Source organism: Acanthopagrus latus, chromosome 22, assembly GCF_904848185.1.
Source record: "Acanthopagrus latus isolate v.2019 chromosome 22, fAcaLat1.1, whole genome shotgun sequence".
NCBI lineage: Eukaryota > Metazoa > Chordata > Actinopteri > Spariformes > Sparidae > Acanthopagrus > Acanthopagrus latus.
The window spans coordinates 14,251,026-14,267,030 of NC_051060.1; the positions used below are offsets into that span (position 1 = coordinate 14,251,026).

The window sequence follows — 16,005 nt, forward strand, 5'->3', positions numbered from 1 at the left end:
TGCATGTTGCTGAATGTGTTTCTGATCCACTCTAAGCGCTAGAAGGCTAGACAATAGTAAAATACAAAAAAAGTCAAGCTGTGTGTTTATTGTAGGACTTTTGGATGTTGACTGGCTGTCGGGATGAATGTGGTAGCCTAGGTCTGGGTATTTTAGATGATGGTATGTTAGATAATTTACAGTGTGTGCATTGTAAAATAACCACAACACCCACCATTATTCTACAGTCATATACCGTAATCCAAAAACAGTAATATTCTGTAAAAATAAATAACAGTAGTTGCATTGTAAAATAACAGTTAAATACTGACATCCCTGCTGCCAGTATTTTACTGTTTTTTTACAGGGAAATTCTTTACAGTGTATGTACCAATTTTTTGGCAACAGATATCAAATGTACAAGTAAAATAATACATATGTACATTCATCCGGTTCTAGTGATTATTCAATATTCAGCATCTGATTGTCAGAATATTTGCTTTTTTAATCAGATTTCTGATCAAATACATTATCATAAAAATGCACCATACATCGGCTTTGATGTTTTTTTGAAAGTTAAATAATGGACTAAAAAAATTGAGGAAAAGCATAAAGTGGCAGAACATGTATGGATTCAACTTAAGTAATTTACCACAAATTTTACCGGGGGGCCAAGGTGGGGCCAGTGTTTAATCCGAGGGGCACATTAAAAAACAGAAACAAATGATTTTGTTTATACATTAAATACTTGAATTTTGCTAATTTTGCTTTACATTAAAATCATACAAATGTTTATTTTGTACATAAAGAGTGCATCGATTGAAACAAGGAGGTAGGGCCATCAAAAAATAGAAATTAAATACGAAGGACAATGCTGCAAAAGGTGGGCATGGACCCCCGACCCCCTCATACCAGTTTGGCCTAAAGCTCCGTCTCCTGTCCTCCATCAGAGTGGTTGGGAATATGTTCATCTTGGGCTGCACTGTTACATTGCTTTTGGACTTGCTGATATCTGTGCAAAGATGCACAAATCAATGACACAAAAAAGAATTTATGGCAGAAAGCACCATTTTATGGACACACTGTACGATGAATTGTAATGACACTGCTTTGCAAATGGCCTGGACAAGAACACCTTTTCTACATCACAAACCTAATGGTGCATTACTTGATCCACATGGATCCACTTGCTGTTCCCCTCTCTGTCCCTCTATGTTTGAGTGAAGAACAACAGTAACACGGTTACATGCAACAAATCACTTTACGAGATGAAATAATTTTGCTTACCTCCACCTCTTGCCCCAACTTAGACATTAGCATCTCCTCTCTTCAAAACTTGTTGCTGCCGTTCTCATTCTCATCTAGCACCCGGCAACGCAGTGTTTGGATGTGTCGCTCTAATTAGTCCATGTGGAATGCTGAATCACACTAGTTCTGCTTTTGGCGCTAGCGCGTAAAATCATGATAACTCGATCAATTTTTTTTGTTTTAATTTTATTATTCAGTCAGCTCAGGAGGGGCCACAGCGGGGGCCAGGGACATTTTTACAGGGGCACTGCCCCCTGTAGGCCCCCATGTAGAACCGCCACTGGATCCATGCACCGTTTCCTGAGAAATGAATGTAAACGTTTTTCAAAATCGCAGCCTGCAAAGTTAATGCATCATCATGCAACATTTTTACCTTAAAATAACTGCTTCAAATCATGTTGATAGTACTGTCCTCTAACAAGACGATTGGTGTCTCTGTCTCAGCCACTCCGCCCCCCATCACTTGTTTCTTCATGTAACTTCAGTGAGAGGGAAGGATCAGAGTAGACAACTTGTTACAGAACAGGGATTTGTATTCACCACAGTGATGTTGCACTCACACAGGGTGGGAAATTGCCAATTTCTACATAATGTTGCTTTAGAAAAGAATCTTGGATCCCTCCCTTTATATGCATCCACATCAAAAATTAAACGTACCTATTCTTGGCTAGGTCCCATCCTCCGTCCAAGTTTGATGGAAATCCATTCAGTAGTTTTTGTGTAATCCTGCTGACATACCAACAAACAAAAAATCAAACATGGTTGAAAAAGTGACTGCTGACTTGCAGACTGGTTGCTTTTAATTTTCCACAGCTGATAACAGGCTGTTTTTTTCAGATTTTTTTTCTTCTGATTTTAAATGCAGCACTTTTACTTGTAGTAGTTTTACATTGTTGTATTGGTACTTTCACCTTACTAAAGGACCTGAATGGAAGGACGACCTCTCTGATCTACAGGTGTTACTATCTGAGCCCTGCAACAGCTGAGACAGTCTGACTGTGCAGATCTGCTCATCGTCGCACACGAGAGGGTTTCATGTATTTGCTGTGTCTCCCCCAATCAGGCATCTCTGCAGCGCTGTGAGAAGTTAATCTTTGTTGACGGTGTGTTGTGCACTCTTCCGTGGGCCGGTTGGGTTGGGATCTCTCCTGGAAAGCCCGGTCTGTGCTCATATTGAGGGGGGATAATTACCAAACACGCAGCCGACAGCAGCAACACAAAAGCCGCTTTGACTTCCTCACTGCTGGTCGCCTCCAGGGGACGGTCCCGCTCCCGGCTCACCCTGCTCACCCAGACCACTTCTCATCACTCCTGAGAGGCAGAGACGTCTTGTTCCATAACAAGACATGAAACTGACTTCTTTCAGCTCCAGTGAACTGGACATAAACCCCGACTGACAACCTCCAGTGCCCAAACAGAACAGGGAGAGGACGGGTGGGCTGGGACAGAGGACAAGAGAGGGGTGGGGGTGGCACAGGCCACTCTAAATAAAGTTGTTATTCACTTTAATCTTACATCTTGTTAGGGAAATACACACAAAAGCAACTTTATCTTAAAACAGATTTGTTCTGGTCCAAATGAGTCATCGTGCAACATTTGCATTTCGACTGCTTTGGATCTCTTTCACGGATGTTTGTGAACATTTAATTTGTTTGTGAACACTTTACATCCTTCATGAGTTCATTTATGATTTCTGTCAGAGCCACATACCTTGCCCCCTCTCAGGGCTCAACGCATTACTGCAGTGAGAGCACAACGTGCTGCTGTAAATGTAATGGGCCGGGAGTGATTGTTTCTGACAAGCAACAAAACACATCGTCCCTCCCCTCAAATTAGTCCCCCAGGAGGGGGTGGGGTGAGGGGTTCACGTCCCAGGAGACGCATGGACAGGACAGCATGCCAGCGTATAGCATAAACATGCAGCATCTGAGCCGACACATACAGGTGTCTGGTTCCAGTCATTTACAGTCAAGCCATCCTGATGGAGAAGCAGAGTTTACCACTTTAAAACAGTACTACTATGTTTGATGTTACATGTGATAAAGATTATTCAAGTACAATTTATTAGATTTTTTTTACCAACTTGAAAAGAAAGTTTAAACTAAAAGTTCATCGAGTGAGTTTGTTTTCTTCTGCTCTTAGAAGTTACGTTCATGTTCAGTGACATTATTCAAAACCATTACAGCAAAATTACCAACATATTCTCATTCTTTTCCTGAAAGATTTCTGAATCAACCCTTATCAAAAACAATATTTAGGGACTTTATGACATGCTTAAAATGTTGCTGAACTACCAACACACTAATTTCAATAGGAAATTACAGACACTTTAATGGTGCAATATGTGAGAATATTAGTGTAAAACATTAAAAAGTTAAAATTAAAAATATTTCTGACCATATGTCATTGACATCTTTTAGAGATATCTACTGAAGTCTGGCAGAGTTAGCCAAGGGCTGCTACCTGCGTGGCTATTTTAATTTTAAATCTTAATTTAATTGTGATCGTTGAGGAAGTTGTGAAATGATGACAGTTTGTCAGATGTTCTACATTTAAAGGATGTGCAACCTTTGAAACAACATCACAACATTTGCGCTTCCCACCACTGTAAATAATTTAACTGTAAAAAAACTACAAAATGCTGTCATTTTACAATGCAACTACTGTTATTTATTTTAACAGTATATTACTGTTTTTTGGATTACAGTATATGACTGTAGAATAACAGTGGGTGCTGTGGTTATTTTACAGTGCATCTACAGTAATTTAACAGTATAATACCATATTTTTGGATTACAGTGCATGACGATAGGATAACTGAGTTATGGTAATTTTACAGCACATCTACTGTAATTCATTTATCAGTATGTTACTGTATTTTGGATTACAGTACATGACAGTAGGATTATGGTAATTTTAAAGTATCTGCCAGTGTGTCATAAAATCTGTTATTTTTGCATTTATATAAGTCCTCACCAATTTAAAAACAAAGTATGCAGGGCTTAAATAAAACTTGAAAACATTACCTCATCACCTACATCATCAGTTATGGTTGTTTAATGTTAAAGACTTCTTTTTCTTCTCCTTCTTCTTCTTTTGCCAGCATCTGCTCTGGAGTGTGGACGAAAAATAATCGTTTTACAATCTACATTAATTCCTTAATCTTTGCCTTTCCTGTCATATCCTGTGATGTGTTACAAGCGTCAACACAAGCAAGGAAGTGGTTGAATGCTAAGGTTCGCTAATAGATTATCAAACATTTTATTTTATTTTGAAACATCTCATGTCTGTCTGGATTTTCATTGTCCATTGTTATTTTAATTTCGGATTGTTCAGGAAGTGGTGAAATGATGACAGTTTGTCAGATGTTGTACATCTAAAGGATTCGCAACCTTTGAAACAACATCACAATATTTGCGCTTCCCACGAGCGTGATGTCAGAGGAAAATGGCTGCCGTGTGAATGAGATCTATGCCACCTTTCTTGCCACATTTCGTTCCCCCTCCACCCAGCAGACATTGTACCTTCCCTGCCTGATTTGCTGTTCTTGTGATTGATGCAACACAAAGTTGGTTTACGCCATGTTCCTTGACTACATCTGGTTTAACAGCCATACCTTTAATATAATGCTTGAATTCTTGAACGTTGGCCAAAATTCAAGAATAATCATTTTACTCTTTGTCTTTGTGCATTCATTATGTATCTTTAAGATTCTTCCTGAGCTCCTCCACACCTACGCCCATTGGCCCCCTTCATGATGATGCCGTTACATTCACCACCTTTTGTGCTCCCATCCTCCCCGTCTGACACCGTAAGTTCTGCTGTCTCTTTTAGTTTAAGTGCACTCTCAAGTTGTTCCTCATTTGTGCAGCTCACTAATAGGTTGCCATCATCTAGACCCTTTGCATACTTTATCTCCCCTACTTCAGTTGTTGTTAACACAAACGGGTTGTCTTTCTTCATCCTTCTTTGAGCCTTTTCTCTGAACCTGATTATGACAACAAATTCCTCAGGTCTCTCCAAATGATCTTCATCATCGTACGCTTATCCTTATATCTTTCCTCATTTTCAGATCTCGTTCTTTTATTCCTTCTGACCTCCTTGCCCCAATGCATTATGCTTAATATTGGCTACAATATTAACAGTTTTTTTGCTAAACTATCCTGAAAAGACATTTAAAGGTATCTTTTTAGAGCCGTAAGTGACTTACATTTGATGGTCAAACTTGTGTACTGCATTGAAACCTGAAATATTAGAAAAACAAGACTGTTTTTTTATCTTGTGTTGTTACATTGCTGCTTCTTACGGCTCTTCACTTCTACAACCTGTTAAAAGGCATTACTCTGTCGTCAATAGAAATGTGCTTTATGTCATCCCAGCATAAGATGTGTTAACGCATGCAGAGTTACACAATACATAAACAAAATCTCCACAGAGAACATTTAGTGACACTCCACACCAAAGGAACCCTGGAACATAAGGAGAAATTAAAACAAGGAAGCAAAACACACAAATGCAAAAACACAAACTGTCAATATGCATAAATCGAATAAAAGGAATAAAAAATTATTAATGGGCAAAATCTTATAGACACATCTTGACTTTACTTTTTAAAAAGTCAGACAACGGATTACCTCAGAATTGCCAAGTAAATTAGAGGATTAAATTCAACTTAAAATTATTAATCTACTTTACTTTTTCATTTTAGAGGTAATCGGTTCCCTCAATTTCTTTTTAAATAATATCACTTGGTCTCTTTTTACAATACAAAGTAAACAAATTTGGTTTTCATGTGAGTGGAGGAACAGGAAGTTGCAGTAAAGAAATATGCAAGTTGCATACACTTTTTGCTCCACTGAAAATATTCACATTTTAACTGATCAGGTGCTTTAAAACAGACTATGTCGTGTCAAATCTTTTTAAAAGCAAGGTTTGAAAACTGAAATATTGCTGACACAAATGAAAAGCTGATTGAAAGAGCCAAATCTTTTCACACACAGAGGAGCTGCACTACACAGCTATGTGTTAACCAGTTATATTATTCATAGTGGGCCGGGGATGAATAGGCAGTTAGACTGGAAAGAAAAGGCAGTTAGCTAGTCAGTTAGCGAAAGGGTTAGCTTTAAAGCAAGCCCTGATTTGTGAACGAGGTGGTGGGAGGAGTGGTGGAGGGCTTGGCGTTCAGGAAAGCCTCTCCTGGGCCAGAAGAAAAGGATTTGGCCCAGATGCAGGCAGCGATGTTAACTTTGAGTGGCCCCTGTGGCTCAAGCTCAGCTTCCCCCCCCCACCCCCTTACTTCCCAAGCCCCCAGGTTGCCTTTGCATGACATCATCCCCAAACTATGCCCCCCATACCCATGTGAATCTGAGCTGTCACAATCAGCGGCCACCCCCCCATTAAACTGTACTGCACCGCAAACCCATACGTTTCTCTCCCCCCCACCACCACTTTTCCCTCTCTTCTTCTACCACCAATCTCCTCCCTTCTTCTTCTTTTTTAACCCCCAGAAAGGCATTGTTTGAGTCAGGGCTTGATCAAAAAACTGTTGCCCGCCAACCACAGGGCTTTCTGTAAATTCAATAAGGCCACCTTAAAGATTTTCCTAATTAATGGATGACATCTTTGGCTGGAGGAGAGGCTAGGCATTCTGCTCCAGCTCGCTCTTTGTTCGCCTCCTAATTAACTTTCCTAGGTCACTCAGGTCCCCGCAACCTGAGAGTGAAGAGCCCCCATTGAGGAGGGAGTTGTAAACTTACTTTTTTTGCCTCGGCACTTAAAAGGGGAAAGCAACTATAGGGAACAGAAAATATCCTATTTAAGTCCTTTGTGAGTGAACTGCTTGCACATGTTCCAATAAAGGAAGTCTTCTAAATAAGCTGCCATGTTGCTCTCCGCTCCCCCTTCTTTCTCCCTTATCCCACCTCTTTCACTCCCAGCTCCACAGAAAGGTTATGAATGATAGCTCTGGGTTGAGGGGGGGTAAAGGGCCAAAGGACAGCATCTGGGCATTGTGGAATTGTGGAGCATCTGAAACTTTGAGGGAATCTGAGGATGGGAAAGTGCTGAGCTGCTGGGTGGTGGGGTGGATGACGGGGAAAAAATGGTGAATATGAAAAAAAAAAAACAAGTGCCTCTTTGCCCTCATCATTGTTTGGGTGTTTCTAAAGGACCCCATGTCTCCCACCTGCTTTCATCACTCCTCATCTTTATCTTTCGGAGTTAAAATAGAGTCCTACAGAAACACAACTATATATGAAAGGCCTTCACAGAGCACACTGGCCGCTACCGCCATGCCCACTTTATGACTTAAAACTGGACACAGGTAGGTCATATTTTATGATAAATTGTGTATAATAAATTAACTGCTTCACCTGTTACACTCAAGTGTTGCTTTAAAGGGGGTCTGTGTAACAATTTGTAACAGTTTGCATGTTTTAATCATTTTTTACTGGCCACATATGAGCAGACTGTAATACTGGAAAATTAGACCTTCACGATATAGAAATCTAGTCTACAGACATAAACATGTGATCAGCTTTCAGCACAATACAGAGGATCCACAGAGCGTCTTTAAAGTGAAGTCCTCAGATTTTTAATGATGCAAACAAAACAAATTCAAGAAAGTGTCCACATTTTTTCATAAGAGCCATCTCTGATTGGTTTGCTATAGAAATGATAATAAAGTAGACTGTGCAAAATGTCCTTTTGGGTATTTCTGTCTCTGAATGGTAGCATAGAAGTGCTCACTACAATATTCTATATATTCAGTGACAGTCTCGGAGAAATATGGACATAATGCAGTAATTATTCACAGTAGTCAGTGACCATTTAATCAATGACCAAACATGTTGCTAGCATCAGTATAAACATATATTCTCAAAAATCAATTACGCTGATAAGGTAAAACATTATATAAACAGTATTTGTACTGTAATTAATTCAGTGTATGTGAAAAAAATTTACCAAACCATCACATTCTGTTTCATTTATGTTTTACAGTGTCCTAACTTCTTTGGATTCAGGGTTGTAAGTGCAACACATACATTTTGTAAGCAAATATATGACCAATAGATGAAATTACAAAACTGAAAAAAATAGAATCAGAATAGAGATTTAATGTGACATTTCTGCATTAACATGACTAAAGCCAGGCAAATAATGATAAGTTATCAGTAATTAGTGATTCAACCTGGTCATTACTCAGTATTTTGTTTTACTTTACTTGTTACACAAAAAGAGGAATTAATGATTAAGTAATTATTAGTTAATTGCGCTTCCTGATAACTACTTAGTGTATCGTTAAGCTTGAAGGTGCACAGAAAGCTTAACTTACAATTTAGTAATTAGTAATGAATTAGTCCACTTGTTAACTTACCAATATTTTGCTTCACTGTACTTGAAGGTGTGCAAAAAGGGTAACTAATGATTAAGTAATTAGTAGTTAATTAGTCTTCCTTATAACTACCCAGTATTTTCAGAAGCAGTCAATAACTAAACTTCACAAATCCTCTACTGCTATTTAAGATACTGTATTCACAAAGTATATCAGTCACTCACTCGCACTCTCATCAATATTCTCATCATGTCACCTGACACACACTCATTAACTGACCTCAATCTGCTCATCACACACAGTCTGAATACAGGGAAGGACATGACCCGACTGTGACAATGAATCACCCGTCTCCTGTGTGTCTGGGTGTGTATTAAGACCTGCGAGGTGAGTGTGAGGCTCCTGATGACAGCTCCTGTGCTGCAGGGTCGCCGAGGGTTAATGACGAGTGGAAACTGTGACCCCAGACCGTGACCGTTGAACCTGACCTGTGAAAGACAGCAGGATAACATCAGGAGAAGCAAGACTGACTGCTGAATAGAGCGGGATCAACAGCAGAATGACTGTCAGAGTGACTCCAGGTGAACCGCTGCTGCTGACGGCAGCCATTCTGCGCTTAATCTGTCTGACGGCCGCGACGGCTGTTCACACAGCAGCAGTATGAAACTCTCTCCCCTTTCTTTTTTTTTGTCCTCCTCCACTCAAAACTGTGTTATTTCAGTGTGCAGCATGATGAATTTGGATAATTTTACACTTTCATCCACTGAAGAGGAAAAGTTTCTCTTAAAGGCTTAGTATGTAATTTCTGCCACCAGGGGCCTCACAGTCAAAACAACGAAAACCAAGAACTAGTTTGATAGCGTTCTGAAGTAGCATGGGGTCATTGGAATTGTTGTCTTCATTGTTAAACAACCATCATTGTTGATGAAACAATGTCCATGTGACTCATTCAGAAATCTTGACAGACAAGATAAAATTTTAAAGTTTTATTTTTGTTCCTCACTTCCTGATGTATCTTTGTATGTTTCCCCTGAAGTTACAACAACAGGCCACCAAATGAAATGCACCATTACCTTGAGTAAAAATACGGTCTTCTCCGGGTTTAAACATTGCTATGAATGTTTCAGATAATCTAAGAACACAACTCCAAAAAATACAGAACAGAGTTATAATGTTTTGGGGCATTTTGAATGAAAACTACTACGGACTTTTCAACGAGGCAGGAGTAGATGACATTTTAAAATGAGGCAAATTATTTTGCAGTAGGAGACTCATGAACTGAATGTGAATTCAGCAAATTAAAATTTTAACGTGAAACTAAAAGAACACTGTCTGTAAACTGGACATTTTCTCAAGCCGCTGACTTTTATTCACATATGAACAAAACCATCAACATGTGAGATTTACCACTTCACATGGGAATTGCAAACATTCGTGTGATTGAATGTGGATGAGAATTTCTGCGCGTGTGAACAAAACGTGCATGAACTCGGCTTCTCGTGTGAACAGCAGTTTAATAATGCGAAAATAGGAAATGTTGCATGTGAACTGGACATTTTCACAAGGAAATAACATATTTTTTATACCTGATTGGGTTTTTAAAATATGTGGATTAGAAACTCTAATATGTCTAAATCATACATGATGTGCACACACCCACAGAGAAGTATTAAAAGTTTGAATAAAGTGAATTACAGATGTTTAAATATGTTTCAATTGTAAAATACTGTCACTTTCAATTTTTCTTGTGATATAAATTTGAATTCATAGTGAGTATATGTTGACTGTTCACTATAGCTTAGCCTCCTGTTATTTAAGATGTAATTATTAGTGTTGCTGTGAAATATTAGTGAGTGACTTAATGAAAGGAGTGTTGATGTAAACTGATATTTGCATGTTGCATCTTAAATTTGACGTATGAAAACACAGTCCAAGAGATAAAGGCAGAACGCTTCTTCCCAGCAGGATCCCAAGATGTGAAAAGACAACAAACACAGCAAGAAATTGAACTTACAAGCAAAAGACAACATATAAACAGATAAAAAGCTAAAGAATGTCATCCATAAACTGTCCCCCTCTAGCCTGACTCCTGACTGTGAATCCTGTTTCCTCGGCTTCACATCTGACCATTTCACAGCAAAGCAGCAGCACGTTTCCCCCCACAGATCGAGTCCAGCGCAGCCACAGCCCCGGCACTTTCACACACCGCATGCAGGATCGCTGCATATGAAATGAACTGTAGGTACATTGATCACATCGCTGGCTCCTCGGGCTCTCACGTGTTTGTCTTTTGCAGTGTGAACAGACTAAGCCCCTCTACTCAGCTGTCATAATTTGTTAACGAGTCTTTTCAGGGAGGGGGGAAAAGAAAAAGGAGAAGACAGAAAAAAAAGAAAAGAAGGCTCTTCACGACTGACTGAAAGCAGAGGTCCATCCAGAGAGGGAACCCAGGGGCGACATCAGACCGATTTCAGACCAGCCCGTGATGGCATCTCTGTATATTTTAATATTAATGACCCCGGCCGCAAAGCCGCCTCTAAGCCTTCAACAGGTGCCCCAGCCCCACTCGAGTCTGAAAAACCCCGGGATCATTCAACATCCAACTATCCACCACCAGCAGCACCACCACAGGGCAATAAAGACTGCAAATGAGGAGGATGAAGAGGAAGAGGTGGGAGGAAAAAAGACATAAAGAGTGGAAAGGGGAGTTAGAGAGTCAGTCATCTCTTGCAAATAAGTTTTTTTTTTTTTTGAGTCACTTTCCCCCGAGCTGAAACACGGGTCGATATTTCTCTCCCCCCCACCTCCCCTCCCCTCCCTTGAGAAAGAGATTGACTTTTGTTTGGAGTTTGTGAGAAGTGGGAATCAGAGGCGGGACAATGGGACTCCCCACGGTGAGAGGCTGAGAGGAGCCATCTCAAATCAGTCAGCCAGAGGACTGACTAATCCGTCCATTGTCCCTCCCCAGCCACCGGCCGCACATCAACACATTCGCCCCCCATTGTCCCCCACCCTCATGCAGCGGGATTTGCTCTCCCCAACAGCCAGTTTTGTCCACGGCAGTTCGAGCGGAAGTTTCTCACTGACAATTTGCCCCAAATAGATTTGTCAGAGCGTCCAACTGCACCGCACCGACTTTGTGGGTTTCTGGGTTTGGGTTCTGGGTCTGGGGTGGGTTTTTTTTGGGCGGGGTGTGTGTGTGGGTGCAGGGGGGGGGACTCCTTCTCGGCGTGTGTGGAGGAGATGGTGGGACTGTGTGAGGTCAGTGGTGTGGTTTTTATTCCCGAGGGATCTCACCTGACATCGAGTGCTGCCGCGGTTCCACTGTAAACTGCTGATCCGACACTTCTGTGTCCCCTGGGGAATAAACTCCAGGATGAAACCAAAAACTGAGAGAGACTACAGAGAAACAACCAGCAGCCACCCAGTGATAGAAGAAGTATTCAGATCCTTTACTCAGTTGAAATTAGATTGTAAAATTAAACTGTTACAAGTCAAAGTCCTGTATTCAAAGTCTTACTTAACTTATTATTAGGAAAAATTTGCTTTGACGGGGCAGTGTGTAGTTTTGGAGAAGAAATTCAAACTCACACTTGTAATATTTGAAATATTAATGAGGTAATCATACAAACACCGAAATGTAATTTTTTTTCCCCCATAACTAAGTAAACAAGCTGTTCTCAGTGGAAAATAAGGTCCCCAGAACACTGTTTGAAGCTAGAAAGGTGGCAGGGTCCGCCACATGTAAACAAAGTAAAACGGTATGACATTGTGTCAGAGTTACAACAGGTGATGGAATGGCATTATCAGTGATCAGTTAAAAAATGATGATAAGAAAACAAACTGATTCCAATAATCAAAAGAATACTAAGATTGACACAGTATACGCTATATTCATACATGGAAATACATTGGTAATTGTATTGTAAACACATTGAACAGTCAGGACAGGAAGGCTTCCAGATCGTCAGGATTTAAGTTTCAAAATAAAAGCGCAACATGATTTAGTTTATCCTCTAACTAATTGATCTTTCTTTATGGAACTAAATGCTCCACAGGCCTCGTGGGAGAGTCGTCGCAATGCTGGATCCTGATTGGTTGAACGCCAGCGTGTCTGATCGTCAGGATCCGAGCAATTACTGGATTAGTCAAGATCAAACCCAGTTGCTGCTGACTGCAGAGTAAAGATGGAGTCGTTTAACTCATTAACACGTCATCAATTATGAACCGTGTCGTAATAATATATCTTTAAATGAGGAGGTTACAGGAGTGAGCACGTGGACAGGTAACGCGAGTCTCCAGAAGCAGAGCTGTCCGTGGTGCTGAAATCCAGCTGCTTATTTCCACCGATCACATTTGAGATTGTCGAACACTACCATGATGAGCTGAGGCCTTTCTGCAACCCTCCCACGACATTAAATCACATTGAAATTACTGTATGCGATCAGAGACAAGCTGGCGGGTTCACACGAAGACGATCACCTGCAGATGGGACCGACTATGATCTCTACCCGGTCGGATTTAAAGGATGCACGGCTTGAATGCACCTCATTATTTGCTCTCCGGAGCTTTGTGACTTCTCCCTAAAGCCAATTTGCTTTACGCCTGGTCGGTTAGGGGCCTGCGCACTGATAGCCGAGCATAAAAAAAGATGACTTAACGTGGGGATTAACACTGTAAATAGTTCTTTTTTTATCATCTTTAACTGCTTTATTGAACAAGAGCTGCTGTTTTTTTTAATCCTTACAGTATTAGAATGAAATCAACAGGTGTGTTAGACACCTGAGTCGTGTTTTCTCTCTCTCTGCTTTGTCCCGCAGTGACTTCTGTCGGGCTCCCACTCCTCTCTCCTTGTTAAAAGTCTATCCTATAGCATGTCAAGTATCCGCATACTGATGCTGAGCTGCCCCCCCCCCCCCCCCTTCCAAGAAGAAGAAGAAGAAGAAGAAAACAGATACACAATCCACTGGCCCCTTTTGTTCACGACATTTCATTGACTGTCAGAGGAGAAGAGAGTCACTAATACAAAAAAAGTGAAAGAAGGCAACCCCGGCAACCATGATGTTGGTTATATTTGTGTAAAGGCTATCAGTGAATGACGAGGATTAGGACGAGTTAAGGAGATTATGTCACACATTCACCACATTCACCCACCCCGGCAGCCACCCACACACACATACACACACGCGCACACACACACAAACGCGCGTGCACACACATACGCACGCACTTGGAAATATTTCGTTTTAATTTCAGAAATCAGACAAGTGGGTTGTTACCTGAAGCAGAAGAAAGGAGAAAGGGCATGGATAAAGAGGAGGAGTCCGGGAAAATTGCGCGCCCCTCCCCCCTCATAATAAAAGTGTATTGTAGCCTTTATTATGAAGAGTGACGGAAAAAAAAAAACACAATATGTGTGCGTAAACTTCCCTTTGAGGACTAAATCAAAAGGATATTCTGGTGATTTTCTCCTCGGGCTTGTTAGTCTCCAGCCTTGTTCTGTTCAGGTTGAAAAGACACAACAATGGCTGATTGCAATTAACTACGCCTCTCCGCCTCGCCCCTGTCCGCTTAAATCGACACTTTTGTGAGTCCATATGGCCTTCGGTGTACCGTGGGAATGAACACAATTAAAACACAGAATATGGATTTCTGGAGTTGCCCGGCGAAAGCACAGCAAGCTGTCAAGGTCAGGGTGTCAGTGTGCCGAGGCCCGCAGCGGCCCCGAGCCTCCGGATGGGGACGGGCCGCCCGGGTGCCACTGACTGACTTGACTGCCTGGCCGCGGGGGGTGATGGGAGGTGTGGACGGTAGACCTTAAAACGGTCAAAGATGGTTTTAATTAATGAGCAGGCGGTGAGGAACCAGGGAGTGAAATAAATAGTGTATCTAATTATAATTTGTCGTTAAAGGAGGCGCCCTGTAGTTTTAGAGACGAAATTCAAACTTCATTATAATAATAATGAGGTAACAATACAAAGTCAGACTCGCTAATTTTTTTCATAACTGAGTAAACAAGCTGTTCTCAGAGGAAAATAAAGGAGAGAGCTAGAAAGGTGGCGGGGTCCGCCAAATATCAACAAAGTAAAGCGGTTGTCCTTTAAGGTCAGTTTGTTTATTCAGTCGTAGAAGCAAAGAGATTTTGTTTATTTGTTTTGTTCGGGCTCTAATCTAAACTCAGACTTCCTCTTTAGATCAAAATGTCTTCAGCCCAAACCGCACAGTGTTCCTTTAAAATGAGCTTTCTGGAAAAGATGTGCTGGAGCTGTCCGCTGCAGTGTCCTGTAAAGTTGTTCAAAAGTGTGGTTTTGTTTGTTTGTTGTTTATTATTTTTGGACTTGCACGTAGACGCGATTTATGTAACGGTAGTATGAAAAATTTCTCTAAGTTTATTGTGCTGTGATCTTATTGTCTGGTGTAAATGTGGCAGAAGTGTTAAGAGTCTGAGGGGAAAATTACTGAGATGTACAGCAAACTTAGCTGAGAAGTCAACAAATGTGAAGTACATTTTTTTTCACAGCTTAAATCTAAATGTCTTCCTTTGGAATTTTTAGTGGATGTTTTCATCATAAACAAAAAAACAAAACTGCTCCAGGAGTGAAGTAAAAAGATAATCTTAGTTTTTATCACCATTTAAAGGTGGCGGACCCTGCCACCTTAAACAGTGTTCTGGGAACTTTATTTTCCACTGAGAACAGCTTGTTGATTCAGTTATGGAAAAAAAATAATATTTCTGAGAATCAGTGTTGTAAATATGATCTATTTCCTGTTCCAAAACTACAAAGTGTCCCTTTAATCAAACTTTACTTAATTGTTTATTCATTGAAAAACAATGAAATGCTTTAGAAATACTTTATTAATAAAGTTGCAACTGATGTTAATAACACCTTCAAGCACTTAATAAATGTTTATAAAGCATTTAGTTGTTTAGAACCATCAATTAAAGTTTAACTATCATTCAGCGTTTACAAACGATGGTTGTTATAAAGTGCTTCCTATTTTATTGATCTAATGCATTTTGTTATAAGCTATAATGAGGAAAAGTGAGGGTGCAAGTTTCAAATGTTCTGTTTGCGTTTACAGGTGGAATTTTATAAAGAACACTAAAGTCAGAAACATATATTTGTCATATTTCCATGATGAACAAGCCGTCCTCGGGGGGAGGCGGGGGTCAGGTCTGTTTGAAGGAAGGTAGCTGCTTACAAATATCCACCAAATATAAGCAAAGTATGAAACAGCAGTGTTGCCCTCTGAGGACAGATTGTTCATTTTGCTTATTCAGACATGAAAAATCAATCATGGCTGGTGTTTTTCTTCCCCCTTTTCTCTCCTTCTCTTCTATTACATGTGTTTATTTCATCATCATCATATCAAATCACAGGAGT

General features: G+C 40.4%; 3 long non-coding RNA genes across 3 annotated transcripts in view; 1 reads left to right on the forward strand and 2 right to left on the reverse strand.

The window, feature by feature from the left end:
• Positions 1–11,503, forward strand: part of LOC119012219 — a 30,123-nt gene extending 18,620 nt beyond the window's left edge. The window contains exons 2-3 of the long non-coding RNA XR_005072401.1: positions 4,998–5,098; positions 9,047–11,503. This is a non-coding gene — a long non-coding RNA (uncharacterized LOC119012219). The remainder of the gene's footprint in view (positions 1–4,997; positions 5,099–9,046) is intronic.
• On the reverse strand, positions 681–2,015 carry LOC119012218. Its single transcript, XR_005072400.1, has 3 exons — positions 1,945–2,015; positions 1,661–1,766; positions 681–1,587 (listed from the first exon to the last, which is right to left on the reverse strand). It is a non-coding gene; the product is annotated as an uncharacterized LOC119012218 (long non-coding RNA).
• On the reverse strand, positions 4,326–12,034 carry LOC119012220. Its single transcript, XR_005072402.1, has 4 exons — positions 11,918–12,034; positions 9,001–9,108; positions 5,498–5,531; positions 4,326–4,398 (listed from the first exon to the last, which is right to left on the reverse strand). It is a non-coding gene; the product is annotated as an uncharacterized LOC119012220 (long non-coding RNA).
• Between the last annotated feature and the right edge of the window lie 3,971 nt (positions 12,035–16,005).